The sequence below is a fragment of the Rhea americana genome, unplaced genomic scaffold, assembly GCF_003343005.1.
Source record: "Rhea americana isolate MKP2758 unplaced genomic scaffold, rheAme1 scaffold_365, whole genome shotgun sequence".
In the NCBI taxonomy this organism is placed as follows: Eukaryota; Metazoa; Chordata; class Aves; order Rheiformes; family Rheidae; genus Rhea; species Rhea americana.
In genome coordinates this window covers 475,299-502,167 of record NW_028186496.1, presented here as the reverse complement: position 1 = coordinate 502,167, position 26,869 = coordinate 475,299, and the positions used below count along the sequence as shown (strand labels likewise).

Below are 26,869 nucleotides of genomic sequence, written 5' to 3'. Positions count from 1 at the left end.
TCCTCTCTGAATCCTTCAGACCACGTATGGATTCATCACCCATGCATGTCCTCAAGTTTTCTTGTGTTTGTAAGGTGCATTTGCCCACAAAATTCCTTGAGCTTCTGAGGACTTTCTTTCTAGGTCCCTAAAGAGAAAGCTTATTTCCAATACAGTTCAAGCATTACCCAGTGATCTGTATTAGATTATAAGTTGATTTAGACACATAGCAAGGGAGACAACAATCCCTCATAATTCACCCTTTTATATATAGAAAAGTTGCTTCCATTGTCCAAAACAAGATTCAATTTTTGTAAAAATTACTGATCTTTTATCCCTAGGCATTTTCAATTAAAAGCCAAAGCCAGTTAACCAACCTTAATAAGCGACATTTTTATGCATTTAAGTCTATGCTTACCCGCTTCATCCGATCTCAGACACATCTAAGAGCAACTTTGGAAGCACCTTACAGCCCACAGATAAAAGTTAAATAAATAAACATATACATATATATATATATACACACACATATACACACACATGTACACACATACATCTGTGTGACTACATATTGTGTACATTCAATGATGAGATGCATACCTCTGCTGCCAGACTTGCACTAACCTCGCCAAACTCCTCCCTGAACAGAAATTCCATCAATTACTACAACTCTGAAAGGTATGCCTCCTGGCTTCTCCATTTCTTTTTAAAGTGTCAAGAATCCTGCTGTAATAACCATTTCTTTTTCTTTTAAGGCAGATGAAGGTCAATACTTATTTTTTCATTGCAGAATTCGGAGCAAAATGAAAGGAAGCAACCTTAAGTGATGTGGCAGAGATATAAGTTTGGGATAGCAATGTTACTCATAAAGGTGGAGTATTCTGTCAGAAAATGGCTTCCCTCTGCCTACAATTTTTGTTTTGGTCACAACAAGCAATAATCCCTCCTTTTTTGAGGACAGACTGAAGATGAAATGTCTCGTAACCCTTTCAAATTTGGCACAGGAGCTTTTTAACCCCTCAGATCACAAACATTTTCCAGCAATTCTGGAAAACTGGAGAACTAACTTCACAAATGTATTGCTGCAATTATGATCAAAATGCATTTTCCACCCATTCTCTTAAAGGTTGGACTTAAGAAGTGGTTCGGAAAAAAATATATATATAAAGCAGCATTACTTGCTTACCTTTCAGGGAAATAACTTAGAGGTTGTCAAGGACTATTTTAGGGATAGTAGCTATCAGCCTTTCAACTAAAAAGTTGTAATGACAAATCTTGTTTTTAAACCAAATACTGCTTTTTGATAAGCCACAGTTTACAGGCACATAGGGTACAGCACTCAGACAGATCTAGGACATTCATAGGAATGATCTGCTAAGCTTAGTCACAAACCCCTTTCTAACACGTGGCAATGGACTCCAAGCACCAAGTCTGGTCTCTTTACAGCGAGCAAAGAAGTTGCTGCCTGTCAGCTCTCCAGACATGASCCTGCACCGAGACCCTGCTCAACCCTGTCTTCACAGACTACAGGAGACCGTTGATCCCCTCGTCCTCCCTTTAGGTGACAATAATATCACAAATGGAACAAGACCCACTAATGTGATTTAATTCCAAAGTAAACCACAAGCTCCATCTCAAAGTGGGGACTGCTGAAGAGTTGTGTTTATCACAAAACGACTGGGGAAAAAAATTCCTTAGGTGTAAGATGCATTATTCTCTAGATCTGTATCATTCATGGTGTCCCCTTAAAATGAGGTTCTCCAACTGCAAAAACCTATTCTGCATTTTTTAACCTCACCTTCACACAGTGCTTTTCCTGTAGGTGTSCTACAGAAAACTTTCAGGAATATAGGTTATTTATCTAGAACAATATAAACAAGCTAATATAAACAAAATTCTGCATTTTATAGCCTTGTATCCTAGATGCAAAAGAATTTCTAAAACAMCTTAGAAGCATCCAAGTTATTTACTCTATTTTCCATTTCAAAGCGAAGTTCAGCACTAAGAACAGATTATGTTTCAGATACTTAAAATGCGCAGAGAAACAGCACACAACTAACTGCTTATTCAATTAGCTTGTAATTAGTAAGAGGCACAACTATTTTGCCCAGGAAACGCAGCTCAGTTTCCATCCACCCATAACCACATATGTTTATCTCCCATATAACTTAACCACGTTTGCATTGAGGTGCACTGGGAAAATCTGTGCAGCCCTCCCAGTACACCTCATTAAGAGCAGCATGGGAGGGAGGAGGAAAGGGGGAGACAAGAACAAGAAAGCTCCTGAAGGCTAAATATATGTATACACAGCAGATGGGTAACGTGCCTTAGTACACCACATTTCATGGAAACTGTAGAAGAGCAGCCAATGAAAGTGGTGGCTAGGAAAGGGTTATAAACTGGCCCATCCTCTGCAAAAAAAAGGAAACACTAACACGGTTTTGGAAAGCTGACCAACAGCAGACTCCAGAAAGACAAAATATGACGAGCTATCATGGTTACAGACATCACTCAAGGACATAGACCTACTTAAAGCAAGTTTTGTGGAAAATTCATTACTCTCCCAGCTGAAAGTTAAAGAAGACCTAGGCACCTAGTCAATCTGTTAAATGATCTCACTATGAATCAATTTCTGTCACCACAGAGCCCTCTGAGCAGATAACAGTGCTATTATCATGGTAATTCACTGAAATTGGCATGCAATTCATTATTATTCAAACTCCTTTTAAATAAGGGGAGGGCAAAGTGTAACAAAAAGGGGAGATAAAAAAAKAGTTTGTCCTTTATGACATACCTGTGGCCCACTAACTACAAACGTGTCCTGCAACCTAGTAACAGGAACTGACATTTGTACTGCAGATAGGAGCAGATGTAGGTTTCATAATTAGCACTAATCCCACCCAAAGCTTCAGCTGGTTATGTGGCAACAGGCCACCACACTGCAAATTTAAATGGTGAGGCAACTGGTGCACAAAGGCATCCACCTTATGAGCAAGACAGGTTTTGTAGCACTGATCAAACCTGAAAGATGCCGCTGAAGTGTGTCCCACCCAAGTTTTATACATCCTTCTATACCCAGAGAAGGGAGAATGACAAGAACAGGAGTTTTCTTTCCCTTGCAAGACAGCAGGTTRGGACTTGTCACTGTCAAAGAGCTTGGTGTTGCACCTGGCTGGGGATGGGAGCGACCACACACACTCTGCTCTGCCCTCCCACCCCACCCTTTCAGAAGGAGAACATTTTATGCACTGCTTTCAAAAATAATCAAAGCATACCCCCAAAACCTCAACTTTTATACTGAAAAAGAGAAAAAACAAAAACACTCTTAACACGCTATATTCTGGTGCAGTTGAAAAGGGATGGAAGATACCACCTCAAATGTAATGGAAGGTTGTCAGATTGAATGTATTCAACAGCCAAGCCCACCTGTGTTACTGCTCACCTACCACTCTGCATTGCCTCACACTGGCAGAAAACATCTCTGAGTGTTTTCTTCAGGGAATCTCAGTTTTTGTATCAAGTACCCTTWGGTTCTTTTGCATCAAGGCCATTCTCACAACATATGCAGTGGCTGTTCGGTGGCTACACTCACAAATGCTAGTTTCACTCAAGCATGTATTTTTAAAAGCCATATATAGAAAGAAGACAGGGAATGGATTTTGTTGCAGCTGTCCCCATATTTTGAGTGTGTCCGGTCTCTACCACCTCATCCTTCCCACTGCCGAGGCCTCCCCGGCTGCTGCTTTTCCAAGGGTAGAAAAGAACTGGGAAGAGTAGCAAGCAACATTCACATCAGTTGCATAGCAGATTTTTAATCTAGCTCACCTTTTTGAAAGCCACTTGGCCTCGCTGGACTCAGATATGCTTCATTAGTACTGCGAGGAAATGTCAAATTGCTTGGAAGACCTTCTGTGTCTGCCAGATTAGGTCTAATTCACTTCCGAGGATGGGGAAATGAAGAGGTAAGAGTAACTCTACTCATGCTTGAAGAAAGTGCCCAGCTGCAGAAAAGACTCATTCCCGCTTGTATTTTGTGATGTTTCCTTCTCTTATAATCCCTAGCAATGCCACAGAAAGCAGCTCTTTCAAATACCAGGAACAGGAACTTTCAAGTTACGCTCCACTACCAAAGTATTTTTGTTTCAGAGAAAAATTACACAAACACAGAGCCATTCTCACACTCCAAAATCATATGGATAGAAGAAAATCTTAAAGCCAGAATTGCAGTAACCTGGCTCTTTTTCCACGTGAAAACACACCAACTAACTCCACATTTAAAAAAAAAAAAAAAAAAAAAAAAAAAAAAAAAAAAAAAAAAAAAAACAAAGTGTTAAATACCTAACTGTTCGTATTTTTTCTAAGACAAAATATAAGGTGTCATCTTCTATCAGTACAGAATTTTTAGATGTCCATGTTAGGAGGTCTGAATTAGAATCACAGAATCATAGAATCAGTAAGGTTGGAAGGGACCTCTAGAGATCATCTAGTCCAACCTCCCGCTCAGCAGGGTCACCTACAGCATGTTAGACAGGGTTGCATCCAGGCAGGCCTTGAGTATCTCCAGAGAAGGAGACTCCACAGCCTCTCTGGGCAACCTGTTCCAGTGCTTCGTCACTCTCAGAGGGAAGAAATTCCCCCTTGTGTTCAGGCTGAACTTCCTGTGCTTCAATTTCTGTCCATTGCCTCTTGTGCTGTCACAYGTGGCAACTGAAAAGAGTTTGTCCCCGTCCCCTTGACACCCTCCCTTCAGGTACTTATACACATACATAGAGACATTTAAGCTACAGGAAAATATTCCACTTCAAGCAATCTCAAATGAATTAGCAGAGACCTATCAGAAGACCTGTGGAAAACTTCCTATTCCTTTCCACAATAGCTTTCAATATATCAAGCAAAATTCATGATCTTAGTTATCAAAATAATCTACTTCAAAATGCTGATGCTTTCATTTAAATCCTCAGAGCCCAATACCCCTTTAAGATAAATGATTTTATATTAGCAGAGAAGGAGTTAGAGATTTACAAAGTCAGTAAGAATTCATAACTTCTGCATTTTAATCATTCATAGCCGCTGTATTTGATTTACCCCACAATTTCCATCAGTTTTGAAGAACGAATTATTCTCAATGTAAATCTCCAGTAAGCCTCTGTCAATCATGTCAGTCCTCTCCGTTAGCTTTTACTGCCTGCTGATTTGAAACTACACAACCATTTTAATTTCTTCATTACTTAATGATTCCTTACCTTAAAAGACAGTAAACATACAGAAAGCTAAATTAATACAACAATTCTCCACAGAACAAAGGAAAACATTGCAAACATCAATATAGCTCATGAAGATCAAGCATATTCAGACTTCTTAGCATCCTTAACACTCTCACAAAGGGGAAAGAAAAGCTATAGAGGTCTATATGCTTCTACTGAAGGATAAGTATGCACACAGAGATGAAAGGGGGAAATAAATTATTCTGTACTCCAGACAGTATGTGTTTGCCACAAACCATACATTCCCGCTACCATATTAGAACAATAATCTCCAAGAAGCTCCCATTCCAGGAATTATAGCACACAAAGAATCTTCTGGGTTGTACATTTGTTGGGAAGACTAAGTACTTTGATAGTTTTCCTGGCAAGTTCTGTTTCTTTATTTATTTATTTTAATTTCCAGTCTGTTGAGCAGCACTTTGTACCTTTGTTCAACTACAGAGAAAGAACTGTTTAGTTTACAGCACATTTTATATGCAAATTATGTTCTGTAGACTCTCGACTCATCATAAATGTCACGAGAAAAAAAAAAAAGCTTGACAAATTTAAAGCTATGGTGATTTTTCACAAACTTTGAAGGAACACTGAAATTACAAAGTACACCTTACTCACTGTAAAGCATTTTCTTCAAAAATGTGCCAAATCATGTATATTAAAGGATTTTTAAAAATCTAATATGACATTTTATGCTCCATTTTCCATTTCTGAATATTTATGACAATTAGAAAAGCCTTGCCTTTTGCATACAGTAAAACTTATGTTTGCTTAACTCTCCTAAAAATGAAACTTGTTTCTATTCAGTAGAAACACTTCCATCAGAATTAGTTGCACCACAGAAAAAGCAAGCTTTCACAGTCACACAAATCAAAATTCAGGTCCAAATTCAAAGCTTAAAACGAAGAGACATTTTACTGCCAGTATGAGGGAAAAAAAAACTTTAACAAATCAGCCAGCTGTTGCACTAACAACTTCAAATAAAGAAATTGTGGAGCTTATTCTACCCTTTATCAATAATGCATGGCTGCGCAGAGACAATTTATAGCTGTTTTCCATCACTGGGCATTGTGTAGTACTAAATTAAATCTACAAAATTCAAGGACAGTCCACCCACACAGCTACTGTCAGCCAGCCAGGCCACTTTGAATAAACATTTTAAAGGCATAAAGTGAGTTTTATTATGCTGAGACACAGTTCTTAGTGGACCAAGTACCTCCTTTAAAAAAGTAGAAGAACACTTAACAGAAAGGAAGATGAGGTACTCTGTGGCTTATGTGTAGAGAAATAGTCAAAATATGTATGTATATATGTATGTATGTACATATATGTATGTACATATACATATATACACACATATATATGCAGTATCTAGAAACCCTGAATGTAGTAAAATTAAAACCTGAAGTGGGAAAATAATTTATTCTCTTTACTAGAAATTGACTGTCAGTCTCAGAAAATCCAAAGACAGCTGTTGAACTGGTCAAGTTCTGACAACAAAATAGCTAAAAGAAATAAARATGGTTTTGACTTTTGTTTACATTTAGRTAGTTCCAAAGATTAATAGATTTTTTAAATCTTTCTCAAGTCATATAGATCCGAAGAATATATACAAGGCTTTTATTAATATAAAGAATTTTTCATCAAACTGAAATCTTAATAACATTTTCAGCATCAGTAAATAAGTTAGAAATGAGGTCTAGTAGCCCTATACCACCTACGGGTGGTATGTCACAGTTTGGTTGCTTTTGGTCAGTCTCCCTCCTCAATATTACAGCAATCCCTGCATAACTGTTATGATAAGCATGTCTTAAATGCTTAACATATAGCAACACAATAAAGCATTAAAGCTGAGATGTCTGTGCATCTGTCACTTCTACTGAGATGGGATCCTGGCAGCMGCCAAAACACCACTTTGGTTCTCACTAACGTGGTTTGGAGCCTGGAGTTAGATGCAACCAACTGGAACGTGGATGGCAGCACCACCAGGAGGTGGGCTGTGGTCACACTGCAAACTTTTCCTGCTGTTTCTTTTTACAGTTGGTGCTCCCCAGCTTTTCTYTAAAAAAATACTGGCAATTATGAGGTCTCCAACAACCTTTTTATGGGCAGCTCACCACTGCAGACAGGATGCCTCAGCTGTGTCTGGGTAACTGCAATGACCCTGCCTGTCTCTTACGATGTGGGAAGGTGGAGAATGTGGTATGGCTGTGGGTAAGCGGTGTGATGTCTTTGTGGTTTATATAAGCACTGCCACAACTGAGAGTATGAAGAAGGATATAAGAGACAGGACTTGAACCACATCTGTTATAAATTGGTCAAGTAGAAATAACACAAAAACAACCACCACAACAACAAAACACCAAAAACCCACAGCAATGCCCCACCATGACTGCATTTTTGTATAGCTATGTGTGGAGACAGAAATCAAACCTGATTAATGCTTTTTGAAGTTTTGGATTGCAGACCTGCAACATTTTCTACCGGAGGTGTTGATCACTATAGAGCAAAGGTAAACTCTATTTTCAACAGGAAAGCTTTCCTCAAAAATATATCTCTGTTGCAAATAAAAGTGGACCACTGAAGTCCACTGACTACTGTGAAAAAAGATCTGATTGAACTGCTCCAGTACACTCAGGAAATCCAGAAAGTGCTGATCCAGTCTTGACTAAATCTTCTCACTTCAATTCTGTGCAATCAGGGACATTTGATGAAGTTGTTTCCACACAAAACCCCTGTGAAAGCAGAACAGGTATGCTGTGTCCTACAGGCAGAAGATATTACAGATCAAGTYGTACTGAGATCTAGTTCGTTAAAAATATTCATTTTCCCCATGAACAAGTAGAAGTCTGAAGAACTTAGGGCTTAAGGCTTAGCTAAGGAAAGCAACCACTGGATATTTTACCTTAACTTACCAAAAGTACAAGTTTTATTGAGAGGGGTTTTTCTTACTATGATTTAATAGGTTGCGTTCATGCTGTGAAATGCACAGCTGCTATTTTAAAGTCTGATGAACTTGAACTAAAACCCTCACCTAAACCAACGCTGCAGGACACAGCTTTGAAACACCCCAAACACAAACCTGCTGAAGTAACTTTGGCTTTATACACAGAGATCAGTTTTAAGAAGCCCACTGTCCACCTCACTTTGCCAAAGTCTGAGATCCAACTAGAAGTGTGCTTCTTTAACAAGCTGCCCAGGAATGGTGTTCATGGAAGTACAGAGGCACCCAAAATGTTCCCGGGCTCTCTCTGCAGAGTGCATTGCTCCAGCTGAACACTGACTTTGCAACTTGGAAACAAAGCACTGGAGTGCTCACAGCAGTATTTTAAAGTGGCACCTCCTACTGCAGGCAGACATCTGTACAAAATGGGATGGTTTGCTATGCAACTACAGGAAAGGACATGCAAAGATACATATGTCCATAAGGGGCRCTTAAATTCACAGTACCTCAAACATTGTTCTCTTCATCCTGCTCTGCCCTGTAGTCACAGACTTGTGACACATCCACCTTTATGACCTGTTTCTCAGGATCAGATGTGGCGCATCCATCCTTTCTGAGGAGTGCGATGTCAGCAGCCATCACCACTTTGGCTCCATGACAGTAGATGGGACTCTGCTCTACTTTTTCCAGCCTTTTACTCTCTTCTTCATCCCCCTCCATCTGCACATGCTCCTTTACTGCCTGCTCCCCTCTTCTTCCATCCCACACCTAGCACAGCCACTCATGCATACCGTGCTAGACATCCAGGCTGCAAATACCTCTATCTATCAACACCTGCTCTAGTGCACTGAGTGACCTGGTCTGAGGACCTGCAAGGGCAACCTGAAAGCCCTGCTACACCCGTATCTCTATTTCCTTCACTCTGAAACCAAGCTTTGGCTGAAGGAGTGCATTTCCACAGCCAGGGCACAGCCCTGGCACAGAGCCACACACAGAACTGGAGCAAAGTCACAGTGACAATAGGTTTCCTCATTTAGCCTCCTCCCTGTTGCCAGCTGTGGTCCTATCTCTARAAGCTGCTAAGGCTGCTTTACCCCACCCTGTGTACATGACAGCAGCAAAGAGCAAATACACCTCCAACTGCTTTCCCCAGTGAAGAAAAAGCTGCAAGCCCAGAAGAGCAAAAGCCCTGGTGAGTCAGTGTGCAAATAAGCATCATCAAGGGACGACCCAAAACATGCGTGTTTGAGGCATGCAACAGCAGCACAGACAGGCATTCCTGTAAGGCCTGCTGGGCATCAGGGCCACTCCGCAGGCGCCCCGTGGCACCCTCTTCTGCCTGACATGTACCCCAGCTGAACAGCATGTCCAGAGCAAGCAGTGTAGTCATGCAGGAGACCTGCTCGCCACACAGCCTGAACTTTGCTGCACGGGAAAAGCAGCTGGYGCCCCTGCACTTTCACACTTTCAGGGCCACCAGGTTCAGCAGCCCTCTACCTGCCTCAACAGCTGTCAGTAACGCAAGGACACGGCTGTGAGCACAAGATTTTCTCCAAACTCAAAATGCAAACAAGTTAGCTGCCACAGCTTGGCTTCACTCTGATTAGATCAGCTAAGAAAGCAAGATAAAACAAACTGCAACGTTTAGTCAGAACGGCCAAGAGAGCAAGTCTTTGCCWCTGAAGAGGTGAGTTCAGTTTCAGGTGTGTGCATCTCATCTAGACCTGCAGCACACTGGACTACACATAACAGAGCAGGGAGGGACAGTCACCGAAAGTAAATAAAAAAACTAGTCAGCCGTCAATTCAAACAGTAGCTGTCAAACCTGAGTGAATCGAAGGATTAGTAGCAAAAGAGATCCTTAAGACAGGGACTAGCATTCAGGGCTGGCTTTATCACAGATTTAATTCAGGCTCCTCCCTTTGGTGTTGCTCTTAAAACTTTTTTTTTTTTTTTTTTTTTTCCACAGTGGTCTCCCTCTCTGGCATGGTGGAGAGCTCTTCAGAAAGCCAAGACAGCCTAAATCAGGGAACCCAGTAAATTCACATGCTAAAACTATGCACAGCAGTACCTTTCCACACTCCTCCAGCCACAGGCCAGACCAATGCATATTTCCATGTTTCTTTGTGAAAAAATCACAGAACAGCTCAGATGACYGAAGGAAATATGGGACGGATATATACACTGAAATCTTACTGACCTCCAGGAGAGAGTTTACTGCCAGTCTGAATACAGACAGGAGGGAGGTTCTGCAGTGCAGACATTTCCATGTAGGTTTATCCAGCTCAGGGACTTGCACCCTGTTCCTAGTCACCCAGAATACTCTGTATTGAAAACAGAMTATATCATGCACTTGGCATTGCACAAATGTATGTTCTCAGCTGGTCTGGTCTGTGGTCGGTCTGCAGTTCAGTGATACATAGCAGCAGCAGCACTACAAGGGAGCAGACTATCCAGATACAAATCCAGACAGATGGGWACAGAATAAAAGTAGACTAGTGAAAAAAAAGGGTGACTGCAGCTCTAGTCAAAGGACAATGATCATTTTTTCAAACTACAGTTGCATTTAGCTTCTATATCCTTCAGTTTTCCAGTGAGGAATATGTCCCAGTCTGACATTCCATAGGGACAGAAGATTAAATCTTTTCATTATTAAAACATTATTAGTTCAGTGAAATACATACTAAGTAAAACACAAAGACATAAAGATAATTCAAGCACTTAGTGTATAGAACTAGTAATTTGGGGGAAAAAAAAAAAAGTTACATCTTCATTGCCCCAGCAATCATCTTGGTGAGGCCAGAGAATTTTGCCCTAACTCACTGATACCAGTTGTCTGGTCTAATCCAAGGAGTAGTGATTTCATATTAGTATGGATTATTACTTCTGTATTATTACCCCTTCACAAAAGAAATCACATCTTACCTTAAAACATCGTAACAAACATGCCAGTCTTCTATTTCCTGCTAGTTCAGTACTTCATCATTTGACAGCAAGTCCAGGAACATGAAAGTCATCCTACACAAAAGAGATAAAAATAAAAACCACAAATTACTCATTGCACATACTGGGCAATATATTGCATGCCCCAGAATCGCAAATGCCAGGTAAAGCCATGCTGCCAATCATGAAATTACCAATTATCACAGATAGGAAAGGCTAAGTAATTTTTGGTTCCCAATGTGAAATGCATAAAGAAAGCAAACATCTTTTGGTTACAGCACACAGGAAAGAAAGCATGCCTTTTGCAAGTTATGTCACCCTGCACTGCTTTCTCAGTTTAAATCCTCCTTGTTCAAACAACAGTCTCTGTGAATGTACAGAAACAAAACTCTGGGCATGTCAGGATACACCAACCATGCCAATTACTGTAACGAAACAGTAAAATGATCAAGAAACTGCAGCTTAAACTATTTGCTTGAGCTGCGAAATGCAACCAGAAGCCCCACGTAAGCTAAGAAGCAGTAAGCTTTTTATAGACTGCAGCAAAGAAGAGACATCTGGTTTGTCTCCTCCTGCCTTGCAAGGACTGGCACATACTCTTACCCTTACTGCATAAAGACTCTCAAAACTGCAGTTAAGTTCATGCCTGAACTACTGCAGTATGTAAGACAACTCTTTTCTCCTTTCCTCTGCAACAGTTCAGCTACGGCGTTCCTTAGGTGTTCCTTCCTCACCAAGGTTTAGCCACTTATTACAGAATCACAGAATCAGTAAGGTTGGAAGGGACCTCTAGAGATCATCTAGTCCAACCTCCCGCTCAGCAGGGTCACCTACAGCATGTTAGACAGGGTTGCATCCAGGCAGGTCTTGAGTATCTCCAGAGAAGGAGACTCCACAACCTCTGTGGGCAGCCTGTTCCAGTGCTCCGTCACTCTCACAGGGAAGAAATTCCCCCTCATGTTCAGGTGGAACTTCCTGTGCTTCAGTTTCTGYCCACTGCCTCTTGTCCTGTCACATGGGGCAACTGAAAAGAGTTTGTCTCCRTCCCCTTGACACCCTCCCTTCAGGTACTCACACACATTGATAAGATCCCCCCTCAGGCTTCTCTTCCCCAGGCTAAACAGGCCCAGCTCTCACAGCCATTCCTCATAGGGCAGATGCTCCAGCCCTCTCATCATATTTGTAGGCCTATGCTGGACTCTCTCCAGTAGCTCCATGTCTCTCTTGTAGTGGTTAGCCCAGAACTGGACACAGTACTTGAGATGTGGCCTCTCCAGGGCTGAGTACAGGGGCAGGATCAACTCCCTCGACCTGCTGGCAACACTCTTCCYAATGCACCCTGGGATACCATTAGCTTTTTTGGCCACAAGGGCACATTGTTGGCTCATGGTCAATCTSTCATCCACCAGCATTCCCAGGTCCTTCTCTGCAGAGCTGCTCTCCAGAGGGTCAGCCACCCAGCTTGTACTGGTGCCCAGGGTTATTCCTCCCTAGGTGCAGGATTCTGCACTTGCCCTTGTTGAACCTCAACACAGTTCCTCTCCACACAACTCTCCAGCCTGTCCAGGGCTCTCTGAATGGCAGCACAGCCCTCTGGTGCGTCAGCCACTCCTCCCAGCTTGGTAGTATCAGCAAACTTGCTGAGGAGGCACTCCGTCCCCTCATCCAGGTCACTGATGAAGAAGTTGAACAGAATAGGACCCAGTACTGAGCCCTGGGGAAGTCCACTAGCMAYAGGCCTCCARCTRGACTCCACACCACTGATGACAACCCTCTGAGCTCTGCCTTTCAGCCAGTTCTCAAGCCACCTCATTGTCCACTCGTCTAACCCACACTTCCTGAGCTTATCTAGGAGAATGTTATGGGAGACAGTTTTAAAAGCCTTGCTGAAGTCAAAGTACACAACATCCACTGCTCTCCTCTCCCAGTCATGCCATCATAGAAGGCTCTCAGGTTGGTTAAGAAGATTTCCCCTTGGTGAATCCATGCTGACTACTCCTGATCACCTTTTTTCCTCCATATGCTTGGAGATGACATCCAGAAGGAGCTGTTCCATCACCTTTCCAGGGATGGAGGTGAGGCTGACCAGCCTGTAGTTGCCTGCATCCCCCTTCTTGCCCTTTTTGAAGACTGGAGTGACACTGGCTTTCTTCTAGTCCTCAGGCACCTCTCCAGTTCTCCAGGACCTTTCAAAGAGGATGGAGGGCGGCCTGGCAACAACATCCGCCAGCTCCCTCAGTACCCGTGGGTGCATCCCATCAGGGCCCATCGATTTGTGGATGTCAGGTTTGCCTAAAAGATCTCTAATCCTATCCTTCTCAACCAAGGGAAAGTCTTCCTTTCTCCAGACCTCCAGACTTTCTCCCTTACCTCCAGGATTCTTGAGGRCTGCCCTTAGCAGTGAAGACTGAAGCAAAGAAGGCGTTCAGTAATTCTGCCTTCTCTGTATCCTTCGTCACCAGGATACCCACCCCATTCAGCAGCGGACCCACAATTTCCCCAGTCTTCTTCTTGCTCCTGATATATTTGAAGAAGCCCTTCTTGTTGTCCTTGACATCCCTTGCCGGACTTAATTCCAAATGGGCCTTAGCCCTTCTCGTCACATCTCTGCGTACTCTGACAACATTCTTATAATTCTATATTTTTCAATTCCAGCTGACCTAAGATATTTAAGTCCTGAAATTAACAAAGCGCTCCGAAACACAGGCACCCACACAGAGACACTGCCAGGTGTCCAAGCCCCAGACTGTTCCTTCCTTACACCTATAAATCCTGCTTCACAACCACTTTGCAGATACATCCAAGTCAGTTGTACCCTGAGGCTGTGCTAAAGACCTGCTGTATGCGCATGACAATGCAGATGTATACAGTGATGTTGCTAGGACATCTGACAGGTATGGAAGGGCAGTAGTTATCTAGCATGGCTATTACAGAGTTTTGAAGGTTGTTTTCACTTAGTTACACCCAGGATTTTATTAACTACTTACCTAAACTTCCCTAATATGGGAACATAAAACAATGAATTCGCCCAGTCTGTAAATCTGCATAGGTGTGGGCTTAATAGATTAGAAAGGAGTCATAATAGGCAAGAATCAAAGGATTATTATAAATTAAGAAATAAACTGGTACTCAGAAGTGACTTAAAGACCAATGACCCAAACACATATAAATTTTCAGTCCTACACTGTTTATAAATCTCTAAAGAAGCCTAATGGTAATTAGACTTCATATTCTCAAATAAGCAGCATTTGAAAGGAAATAAGTACGTCTGTGGGAGAGCTGAAGGGGAGATCCTGCGAGAAAAAATAAGTGCGAGATGTTACATTTTACAAAGATAAAACAAAACTGCACCAATTATTATAAAATAAGAAACACAAAAGCCCCAAGTATCACCTTACTGGTAAAGCTAAGTAGCTAGGCCTTTAGAGATGTAGGCCAGCATTAAAATAGTTTTCAGTGCTCTAAAATGACCCTTAGTAGACGGAAGTCCATTGCTTCCTATCTAACACTTCCTCAGTATGTTTAGTTACATATTCAGCTATTTATGTAAAATGAACTTTCTTTATACTGCATGTTAGCTATTCACAATACCCTAAAAATGTTTTCCTTGAAATTCAATGGGAGTATATTCCAAGACTTTTAAAAAGTATGTCCATTTATGTAATTTTCAAATCTGTAATGCATTAGGAAACTGGAGATGATAGAACATAAATTACATCCTTAAAGCCATACATTCCTTGGTAATCTGAACTCCCACAATTGTGGTATTTCTATATAACCTCCTGTTCTGCATTCTTACAGAAAAAGTTCACAGCAGCTTCCCATAAGAATATTGATCTGACACTTCAAGTCTTCAGCCTTCATCTTCAAGACATTTGGATAGTAACTATGCACCCAGGCCCTTGATTCAAGGACACAATAAACTCCTACTACCACTTCAGAAGTGCTATGTCCATGCGATATGTGTCAGGATTGTTCCTGGGATAATTCTGTCCCAAAAGATTTCATCTTTGCCTGTCCTCCCACCGCCACCATAAACTCTGCATCTGGTAGTCTGGGTAATTCAATTCAAATGCGTATTTACACGCACGCCTGAGCCAGATCAATTTGTACCATGTTGAGTTTGATAGCAGAGTAACTGGGCAACACCAAGACCAGGGCCAGGACATGGCTTAAGCTCCAAGGTGAACAACTGACAACGGCCTTCTGTGAGTTTCTTTCACCAGAGAAGAGGGCTGAACAAAGTCAGAAACCCTTTGGGGCTAGGACTTACCACACACATCACCATCTCACATGCCAGATGAAAAGAATGCTTCAGTTTTGCTTTTTACCCTAAACAAATCACAACATACATGAACATACAATCATCTCACTCCTCATCCAAGCCCAACCAAAACAAAAAGCATTACACAGCACACCCATTTTTCCCTCAGGGAGAGAATAAACCACACCTAACAGGTGTTAGTCAAAACACCAAATATTAGAAGACATTCTGACAGTGGTGACTGAAAAATATGCAGTCACACACACATATGCATASATATACATACATATTATTATATATATGGTATATATACACACACATATTTTTATATATATATTATTATATATGTGTGTGTGTATATATAATGCATGTTCAGATTTTGCTTGCAATACAAGCTATTTAAGTATCTTGTACCAAAAAGTCATCTTTCTCCCAAACTGCTATCAGTAAGATCTTACTTCTGTCTTACAAGTGGCAATCTAAATTCAGTTCCAGACAGAAAACTGACTTGGATTAGCACAGTTGAATGTTAAATAGAAGCAAAGAAAAGCAGAAATACAAACAAGCAAATACTAAAAGAGTTAAGCAGAGAGATCATATATACACAGGGAAGCAAATTTGCTGATAAACTTGGCATTTTACGGGAAGTTTTAAGCTTAGTAGTATTTTACATTTAAACAGACTGACATGTAGCAGGCATTTTGTAAATCCCCGAAGACTAACTTCACTAACTTTTCATGAAAAATCTATTTATTTTGTATGAGTATTCACTTGACAAGTTCTCCACAGATCTGTTACAAGAGTATTCCATCTTCTCTTCTTTTCCATCTTAATATTGTTCAACAGCTTCTCCCACACACACCTCCAACACACACACCTCCCTTCAACAGATAACAGCTAGATTCACTTATCTAAAGAGGAATTTATGTTGGTCTGAAAAAAACATCAGCCCCCTCAACCGCAAGGACATGCCTGGATAACATATTGAGATATGTCTCAGATGTTGCATCAAACACTTCAAAGTCAATTAAAGATGCATTGCATAGCACTAGAAGGGTTATTAAACTCTTGTTGGGAAGAGGAAAAAAAATAAGATTGTATTTGAAAGTACTATTTCCAGTGGCAAGGACAGTGCTTCCTAATGGATACATTCTGTATTTTTGGATTAAGCCATTAAGGTGCCAAAACAAATATTCGATCTTTTACTGGCATCAGATCTCATAATTGCTAAAGGAAATTGCTAAGACTATATCTGCATGGCACAATGCACTGTACTAACTAACCCTGAAGAGACATCAGTTAATCTGGGCAGAGCGCCACAGTAACACAGCTACTGTGCTAGCCTGGGAATCTCCCCACATCARTGCCCTCTGCCATTATATCACTTCCCATCCCAAGCATCTTCTTGAAAGAAGACTCCTACACCAAAGATGAAGTCTTCAATTACCTTCTCACGATGCAGCGTCTCCTCTCAGAAGCTATCACATAGCTTTTTAAAAAAAAAACTGTGACCTACAATGACAAGCATCAAAGTTCTTACTAAATAGCAAAATAATCTCCTAGTGTTACAGAGGTATCCATATAATCTTATGTTACTTGGATAAGGAACTAAGAAGATATATTTATGAACAGTGCTCTTGACCTCAACACAGAAGCCCCAGTACAGTCTCTCAGATGGTGTGATGTGATGCCTCTCTGTGATGATAGTGTCTATAAAGTCCGCTAACTCTTCAGCTGCAACAGTCCAGTCCCAAATTTAATTTCTCATCTTGGTCTCAAAATGGAGTAAGGAGAGATGCTTGTATGTGTTAGTGTAAATGTTCACAACTAAGTTCCAAACAGCAGATAATGGAGCCACCAAAACTGTTAGCACATTAAGAGAAAAGTTAAATTGGTGCCAAAGTAACTGCGTAACTTTCCTTTTAACATTCTAGTGATAAAATGAGTCTTGGGCTAAAAGCCAGAACTACCTTATCTGCCATAACTGATGCCACCTCTTGGTACAGAGACCAGCTCTTCACGTACTGCAAATGAACTTTGAGTTTCTTGTGACTTGATAAAACACACACCATAAGTAATAGCGTGCTCAGTGGCAGCTTGAACTGCCTATTCCAATACGAACTGGTGTTCGTGCAGCTAAAAAACCAAGAGGAAAGGTGACTGTCCAGGTATATATTGCAGCCTACCAGATCACACAAAATGGAAGGACACAGAAGGGTCATTTACTGTAGCACAAAGCAAGCAGAAGTCAGGAGTGTTTTTACTGTTAGGTAGGATAGGCAATTGCAAAGCCAGTATYCAGTTCCTCTTCCTCTCCCTCTCTCCCCATTCACATTAAAAACTGGGGCATTTCCAAGTCTGGGACTTAAATGATGGCCTTTCTCAAGCAACTGAGATCTTCTGCAAAGCTCAGCCCTATGAATTAATGCATGAGTTACTTTAGCAAGTGGACTCATATTGCTGGTAAATGGGATACACAAGCTCAGCTAGAACCTGGCTGGCAAGGTTGGCTTCTCATTTTTCAGTTTGTTTGCACAGACAGAGGTCACAGTGTGAGAAAAGGACGGCCTCACCTTGGTCCAGGGCTGGCACTAGAACATTTAGAAACCTCCTCATCCCGTGGAGAAGAGAACTGGTTTCAGCAAGTACACTGTTTCCCATGACAAAAGCACAGGCACAATTGTTAGTCTAGGAAAGTGCACTGCATTGACACAGTGAGAAACCACCTTTATTAAGCAACACCAAAATCCTTTCGAGTTCTCCTGCCTTGTATCAGAGTGGATGAGAAACAACTCAAACTAGTCTGCCAAGTCCAACACACCTTACAAATCCTACACTGTTACAAACTGCATACTTATTAACTGACTAGAACTTTAACAGCAGTTTTTTAACTAGGTGTTAAGTAGCGATTCTCCCACTTGGACCCAAAATGCATCAGGTTATAAGATATGGAAAGGTGTCATAAAAGGCAAGATATCTTTGCTGCACAATCACTCAAAAAATGTAATACATGTCTTCCACTGGAATATATCGCATGAGATAGATGCAAGGGTTGCTCCTTTGAAACATGTAATGTTATTTTTTGACCCAAAGGCTGAATGTTTGTAAATTAAACCATATGAACCACGTGGTTCCAAATGGAATCACATGAACCAAATGAACTATTAAGAACAATCTAGGCAAAAACTTTAGTCTCTACCTACAAAAACTGCTCAAGATTGTGACAAAGCAGTAAAACCCAGCAGGCTATACCAATAGATTAGTACCTTAATCTAGCTGTCAAGTTGGATGAGACTGACTCACCATTTAGTGTGTCCTCACAGAGGCGAGAATATAGACGAGTCTCTCCTCCAACAACTTCACTGTGCAAACCACAGAGAATTCATCSTGCGGTTTCTAAACAACAATCTTGGGTTGGAAGCACAAAGCAGTCTGTGCCACATCAATGACTCTACTGGAGAGAGGTTTTAACAAGCTATCAAGAATCTGAGGTTCAGTCAGAAACGGGCTAACTTTTGAAGATAATCAGCATAAATATCCACCCTCTACCAACTGAGGGAGCTGTGTAGGTGAAACTCCTCTTAGGAATGCTAAAAGCACACCTAATRCTTTCTTTTATTCTGTTTGCAGGGAAGTCACTCCTCCTGGACTCCATTGCCCCTACAGGACCTCAGGTCTACAGGGTAAGGAAGTGAAGTCATCACTACACAGTTTTTCCCTTTCACACACCCCTTTCTGCAGACAGTGATGGGCTTTACAAGACCAGTTTAGTTGAGATATTGGCTGTTAGGCAAAAAAAATAAAAATAAAAAATAAAAAAAAAGGAAGGGAGGAGTGGATGTCACAAGTTGACACATTAGTGTAAAGAATTACCCCAAAATTGTTCTAGCAGGAGGNAAAAAAAAAAAAAAAAAAAAAAAAAAAAAAAGAAGACCTTCACCTAGAGATCACCTTCAACCTTCCTCAATATGCCACTATAAGCCACACTGTTTGTTCACATTAACACATCATTAAGCATCTCTGACAAGCAAACAAAACACAGGATGAATCAGTGCTTGCACCCTTAAAGAGAGAAAGGATTAGGAAAGAGTGAAGGCCACTCTTTTGTCTTACAATGGAAAGGACTGGGAAGGTGGAGTAATGAAAGTGTGGGAGACCACAAAAGACTATCTTGTTTGCCCCATTCCTAGGTCAGATGGCCTCTCACCCGTTATGGGGAAATACGCACTGGGAGGCAGGATCCTGCTTCTTAAGCCATTTGCTTAAAGCCTCTATCCCCCAGACAGACCTGAAAAATAGAAGAAGGATGGGCGAGCAGTCTTCCAGCTTATAAAAGCAGAATACTTCACTAAGCTCTCTTAACCTTCAAAATTAAGTTGAAGGCATAAAGTTGATTGCTATTATCTTCAGAAACAGCAATTCTAGTTTATTAGAAATAAAACTAATAAAATATTGATAAATATTGATAAAATATTTATCAATAAAATATTGATAAACTAATAAAACATTGATATGTAAGAATTCTTTGTTGCTGGATTTCAAGTGACAGGAATGAACCTCCATTAAAAAAAAAAGTATCCCTTTTCTTTGTGCTGTTTCCCCACCCTCACAGAAAATGAAAACACAATCCAGCTGCAAAGTATTGCTACATACATTCACAGACCTTGTACAGCTACAGCTGCACAGAATATGCTTACGCAGTTAATCTGCATCTGCTTTGGAATGGTGCCAAGAAGTTGTATCTTGAGGAATCCACATCCTCAGAGATGCATCTCTATATCCAGGCCTGGAGTGTCAAGTTCCTCCTTTCTTTAGGGCAAGCAAACACCCCAAGGCTTCAATTTGGTCTCTGTGACCAGGAAACCAAAAGTGGGAGAGATTCTTCTCCAGGGTCCCACTTCTAGCTCCTATGAGAATGGCTTGTCCCAGATTTCATTTCAAGCCATATCATCCTAACTAACATTTGACTGTCTCCTCCAGAAATGAGACAGTGGTGTAACTGGATTCCAGTCCTCACATAAACCACAGAGAAGAGCAAGGAGAAGATAAACACCAGACTGGCAGTGCTGGCCAGCATCTCCTTGTCAGCTGAAAATATTATCATCATAGCTAGAGTATTTGGCAATGGCTGACGGGACTCTCCAGGAAGGAAGGCACATGCAAATGGAAATATGCCTATTCTTTCCACCAAAAAATAGCTAGGGAGACATTCACCACAATAAAGATCCTGTATACCATTTTTTTAGGCCTCAGTTCATGAAAGTTAAGGCTGCTATAATCCAACAATCACCTAACCTTTCAAACTTGATTGGGGGAAAATACAAAGAAACTGTGTATTTCAACATATATTTCCCTCTAACAGGTAAAAGAATAATATAAAATTGCAAAAATCCTCTCTATACACACTGTTGATAAAACACATGGGTCGCAGACCAAGGCAGCCCGAACCAATTTCGTCTGAAAACTTGCCGTCTTTCATTTGCAAGCGTAGGCAGCAGAAGGAGGGAGAGGACAGGGTGAAAAAGCACAGGAAGCCTAGCGCAAAGCTTTGCAACACCCTTTATCATGACAGTGTAAAGGCTCTAAGTGCTTGCAGGTCCTCAGGGTCATTGTGGATTGGGGAGGGGGASGGGAGAGAACATATTGCTAACTTAATCGTTGTCATGCCACGGCTTCTGCCTAACAGACCTTGATTTGTGTGAGACTGAGTTATTACAGCAGTTCATATACATTTTCTTCCACAGAAAGATACTTTTTAAGGAATTTCACACACACACACACACACACACACATGCATGCACAGTCTCTATAATACTTCCAAGGCATTAAGCACTGCCATTCAGGAACAAATCACCACTTTAAGCCACAAGTACTCTCCCATTTAGATATACTTTAAATAGTCTATTAGTTCATAACACAGAAACCTACTCAGCAATACAAAACTGATCAGATTACACTACTGCACAAAAAGCAGAAAAAAAGACTGAACTTACAAGGCCGCTAGTCCACTGTTTCTCTCTAGCACTCAGTACCTCATTTAACTGCAATGCCTGAAACAGTAACTTGACCTCTCTGGGAAGGTGGGCGGTATTATACAAGCTGAAACATTAGAAGCATGCATAATTATGCTGGGTATTTGCCACACATTCTTTCATCCGTGAACAAATATGAATGGAAAAGTCACATTGACACTCTGGGCTTAGATTATGTCCAAACCATCAATTAAGAAGATTTCCCTGAGGCCCAGTGAGAATTAATTTTTTGAGGGCAGGAAAACTTCTCTTYGGACGGATGTTTTGTGTGTGTGTTACAAATGCAAAATGAGCATCAGCTCAGAGCTGAGACAACAGTGGGCTAGACCAAGGATTTTCAGCTTTCTTGTCCACCACTGACAGTGATCATCTTGTCCTCCTCAGACCACAGGCACCTGCTGTGCCCAAAGTGGAAGCATTACTGAAAGGAGAAACGGGGTGGGAAAGGGAAGAGGAGGCACAGTGCTGGCCCCACGTGCGTCCGTGACTAGTCTTCTCCTGTTACAAAAAGTTCTCCTGCTCCTCAGGCTCAAGACTTAGCCATACTTCCGACCTGGTGAGATGCAACAACACCAACAGTATGATAGGTATATAATACATGCTTATTTGAACAGCAACATCCATGTGTTGCTATTCTAGGCAACTAATTAGCCCATCCCCTTTTCCACGATTAAATACTTCCTGTGTTCTTGACTCAGCCCATTTCATGCGTTTGCCACAACTAGACCTGGAATAGGCAGTACTCATTTCAGGCTATTTCCCCACGCACTAGAGGCGACGCATGCATCTGGAGCACTATTCCAGCAGAGGGGCATGAATTATTCCAGGGTGATCGTTCCATTTTGCACTTCAAGAAGCCCCACTTCCTCTTTCTCTCTGCCTTTATTAAGTACTCACCCCAGACTTTCACCCCTGACTTTTGGAAGTCACCATGCTATGAAGTACCGCTCAGTATCTGCAGGCCAGCTTTTAGTTATAACTTACTGTTTCCAAGGTCTGTGTTTCCTCTTTAGGTAGGATAAGCATATATCTCAGAGAACATGAGTGGTCACAACGATCACAAAGATCGCACAGAAAGATAGCAAGGACAAAAAAAAATACCCTAAGCAAAGTTTTTTCACATACATCTCTAAGACATGAAAATTAGCCAGTGTCAGTTCTTAATAAAACATATGCAGAACTGTCTGGGACTATTATTTGCTTATTTTAAATGTTTTGGGGAAATAGTGGTTTATTCAGAGGTTAAACCTTGCACATAGTTTTACACTCTCCTGAAAACCACAGGGCATTTTTCATTTTGAAAATCCTCACCACCTTCCATAAAATCTAAAACCTATCAAAAGAAAACACAGCAACTCTCCTAAACCTTACTGAGAGTATGTCTTTAAAGTATCTCTGAACTATAAGATGAAAATGTTTCAAGTCAAATAAAAGTGGTTTGTGGTTGAAAGAAGGAATAAAAGGAAAGATAAGGGACATCTTCAGCACAGAACCTACAACAGAACAAGGAACCGAGTCTGCATCAAATCCTGGCTGGGATCATTTAAATGCCACTACGTAAGGGCAGGAATCCTTACAGGCTTTTTGGTATTTGTTTTTTCAAGTAAATCCTAGAGAAGGGAATCCTAGGATTTAGGATTCCAATTTAAAAGTGGCTTGATAACAATCTTCAAGTCATTATGCTGGGAAAGAGCAGACAAAGCCCAAGAGCCAATTTGGGCTTGTCAATTAAACTCCTTCCTCAGCTTTGCTTGCAGAGCCTAGACAAAGAGCTTATCCATGGACAGACCTGGGGGCCTTTCACAAATATTTCATATTCCAGTGCAAGCTTAGGCACATTACATAAACATCTGGAGTACCTATTAAAAATGTGAGCACCTCCCCCTTAGCCCTGCAGTGTCTTCGTGACACTGTTTCATAAAAAAAAGAAAGCGATAACAAAAGCAATATTTTAGAGGGCTTGCATCCAAAAAATGTTGTAATCTATAGCCTGTCTGTACACCAGAGTTGGTGGGGGGAGGGAAGAGTTCAGGTGCATAAACAACTTTTCCAATCTTTATCGGTGCTTAACTTTTGAGAGAAAGTGCCTTGTATAATTAATAAGAGAAAGAAATTGTTTCCAGATGGGTTGGACACTAGACAGCTTTAGAGGGAAAAGGGAATGAGAATCATCAGGTCCATCTTCTCCCTGGAGTGGCAGCCCCACGTGGAAGCACTCTGAGCAAGCCGGACTCGCGACCACGTCAGTTCACCCTGGTGTACTCTGCCAGCTCAGCAGAACACAAGCACAGAGAAAAACGCAGATACTGTATGAAACGAGTGCAAGTACAAGACCTCACAGCTGCGCTGGCCGTACAGGGGCCCCTACTTTGAAAGCACTGAAAAGTTCCAGTGACACCCATGGCAACAGCAGACAAGTGACAGGATAAACTGTGACTCACATTTTACTCCTCTGAGTAATAACTGGTTGGTGTAAAAATCCACACCAATCAATGCATATGTTAAACATGAAATACACCATCCTCGAGAGCTAGATGCTCTAAGATCACATTTCAAAGCAAGGCGATATTGTTCGCATAATCTTTTGGGAGTACCAGCATGGATATTCTGCTTCAGTGTGATTCATGCAGGAAYTCAATCCTCTCTACTGTGACCTTTCTACAGAAACCTCAAGGGTCAAGTCTCACAGCCTCTGTGTTCTGCAACTATGCTAACATAGCCGTACTGCCAGTCTAAAACCCCTGTAACCAAAAAGGTTAGGGGGCAGGGGAAGGAGTGTGTATCTACACACTGCCACAGAATATCCTGTACAAAAGGAGAAGTAAAGGAGAAGTTGCTCTTCTGCCAGTTGTTACAGCAATTCCACCCTCACTCCACAGCAGGAGTGGTGTTTATAGATATACTTCCACTTCCTATCCTTAATTACATGCACCCTATTAAAATGGCAGTGAGAGAAACAAGGTACTGCTTGTTTATGTATTTATTTATTTATTATTCAGCCACAGCACAATCCTTGGTGAAATCTGATGAGCATGAGCTTATCAGGAATCCAGCAGCAGCAATATTAATTCTTGCCATTCATATCCAGAAGGAAGACTCTTCCCCCTCCCCTCCCCGGTCCCTGGGCAGAGAGATGAATTCAGACTGCTACAGAAGAAAGGAGCTGCACTGAGGAACGTGCAATGCCAGCAGGTGAAGATGCTGCTGTGACTTCCCTTCCCCGCTCATGTCCTGGGCTCCAAGAGGGCTGCAGGTGAAATTACACCACACAGAGTGCATAGTATAAATAGCCTCCGGACAGAGGACATCAAACCATGAAGAGAGATTCTCAGATGGTTTCTTTCTAGCCATTCTTAACCCTCTGCAATTTGAGAAGATTGAAAGAGGACACCAGCTCACAAGAGGGTTACTAATCATCTTTCCCCTTCACACAAGCATTGCAATGCTTCTACTTGCAAAGTACCTGTTGAGGTAAGAACAAGCAGTTGGCAATTAGAAAAAAAAAAAAAAAAAAGGAGGCCTGATTTGTTCTAAAATATGTCATCAAAAGAGACAATTATCTCATGAAATCATTTTCCCTTTCAGCAGCAGCAATGAATGAAAGGAAAGCAACCCTGTTCTTGGCTATGTTATTTAAGACTGGTTAATTTTCTGAGCACGAACTTCTTATTAGGTATCAGCATGCCACAGGAATACGTGCAGCACAATGATCATTTTACATGAGGCAAAGTCCTCACATCACCTCTTCGATGAAAATCACCTCTTGGATGAATAAGTTTCCCTGAAATAAACCTGCTGTCTAAATAAGTTGCAACAGGGCAGGGAGTATCTTGCTGTTAAGGACAGGACCAGAATGCAGGCTACAGGTGACATACAAGCAGCTAAATCGCTTGAAAACCTCTCAACCTGTGAGAGGCATAAAAGATTACAGAAAAATGGAAATGGCACTAAGACAAGGGATGGGTTGGACAGAAGGAGAAATGGGTGAACACTAGCGAGCTCCAGAAGGAGAGATTTCAGCCCACTACTCATGACTGTGGGTCTCCAGCTTTTTGTGACCAGCTGTGATTTGTTTGCATGGCAGGGCTGCAGCTTTTAGCACTATTGCAGTACAAACAGGTGAAGTCACAACAGCAAGAGTTAAAACTCCCGGCTGCCAGTGGACAGATACAACCCTAAGTCAGTATCATCCCAAATAGCTTCAGAAGATCAGCTGTATCCTTTTGGACTGCTGAATGGACATGACAGCCAAACTTTGGAAGAACAAACCCACTTGCAATGAAAATGCCTCTAAAACCAAGAAATTTTCACCATTCCCTCCCCGATTTATGTCTGTGATGTCACTTGTTTTGACTAGGACAAAATAAAACATGGATTTGGAGCTGTTTAATAGCTTTTGGTGGGCGTTTTGGGGAGGGAGGTGGCAGGCAGGACAAGTCATAAACAAGACCCAAAGGAATGCTTACCTCATCACCCTTTTTCAGTTATGTTTAAACACTCTCAGCACTATTTCCTTTCCTATCTGCTCCTACGGAGCCCCAAGACACCGCACGGGTCTGAGCTGGCAATAGGCAAACTGAAAAACACAGGCAATAAGGCTAAAGACTTCAGCACGCTGTATCGTCCTCACAGGGGACGCACTCAGGGTGCATATTGTTAGCCCAGCAGATGTGCAACCTAGCCACCTGTGCTCTCTATCATCGATTTTTCATCTCTTTGTCCCCACCCTGAAATTGCTTTTTTTCCCACCTGCCAAACACTTTCAGCTTCATTCCCCTCCCCCCCCACCGCRCCCTGGGGAAAAAAAAARRRGGGGGGGGGRAGAGCGAAAGAGAGAAAATTACACTTTCTGGCATTACCACAGAACACAGACTTCATTGAAACCTGAGAAGCAAGAATGTTTCACTTCGTCTGAATCTGAAGACACCTGCAGCTCAATCTCAAACATGCATTTTGGAGCCAGCAGCAAAATGAATGGAAATGTCATGGATCAGACACTTTTTTCTTAAACATACCCAATATTGCTCTAGGCAAATGATARGAACATTGCCTTTTTAAGCAGAAATCTTCCACTGTAGGATATGCTGTTGCAGGTTAACTAGTGCTTGTGGACAAGCTGCTCTGTAACACGCTATCTGGCCTCTAGCCACTCTTTGGGTAAATAAAGTGGGAAACAGCAACCAGAGGTGGCCTGAAATGCAGTCAGGCTGGGTGAGGAGCCCAATAGTCAGACCCAATCTGGCCAGCAGGAATTACACAGCTGTAGGGAGATGATTACTGAGCACTTCTCAGCAATGTTATCAGATCTGAAGAGTAGGATGGGGAATAAAATGTGTATAGGCAAAGACTTTTCTTTCCTATTACACCTTGTTGTTTCTTCTCAAAAGCAATAAAATGCCACAGACCTTCTCTTCTAAGTGTAAAAGTGAGGGTGAGTCCTTCCTCTGCC

General features: G+C 41.6%; 1 protein-coding gene across 7 annotated transcripts in view; it reads right to left on the bottom strand.

Moving 5' to 3' along the window:
* The window catches only part of KANK1 (KN motif and ankyrin repeat domains 1), a 108,873-nt gene that overhangs the window by 75,304 nt on the left and 6,700 nt on the right, over nt 1–26,869 (bottom strand). For 3 of the 7 annotated variants that reach the window (XM_085312458.1, XM_085312459.1, XM_085312463.1), the window contains one exon: nt 11,107–11,199. The gene's annotated coding sequence lies outside the window, so the exon portion shown is untranslated. Of the gene's footprint in view, nt 1–11,106; nt 11,200–13,130; nt 13,226–14,390; nt 14,418–15,397; nt 15,457–16,835; nt 16,851–20,085; nt 20,192–21,381; nt 21,415–26,869 lie in introns of those variants that run through there. The other 4 variants (XM_085312461.1, XM_085312462.1, XM_085312460.1 and 1 more) reach the window with 4 other exon arrangements.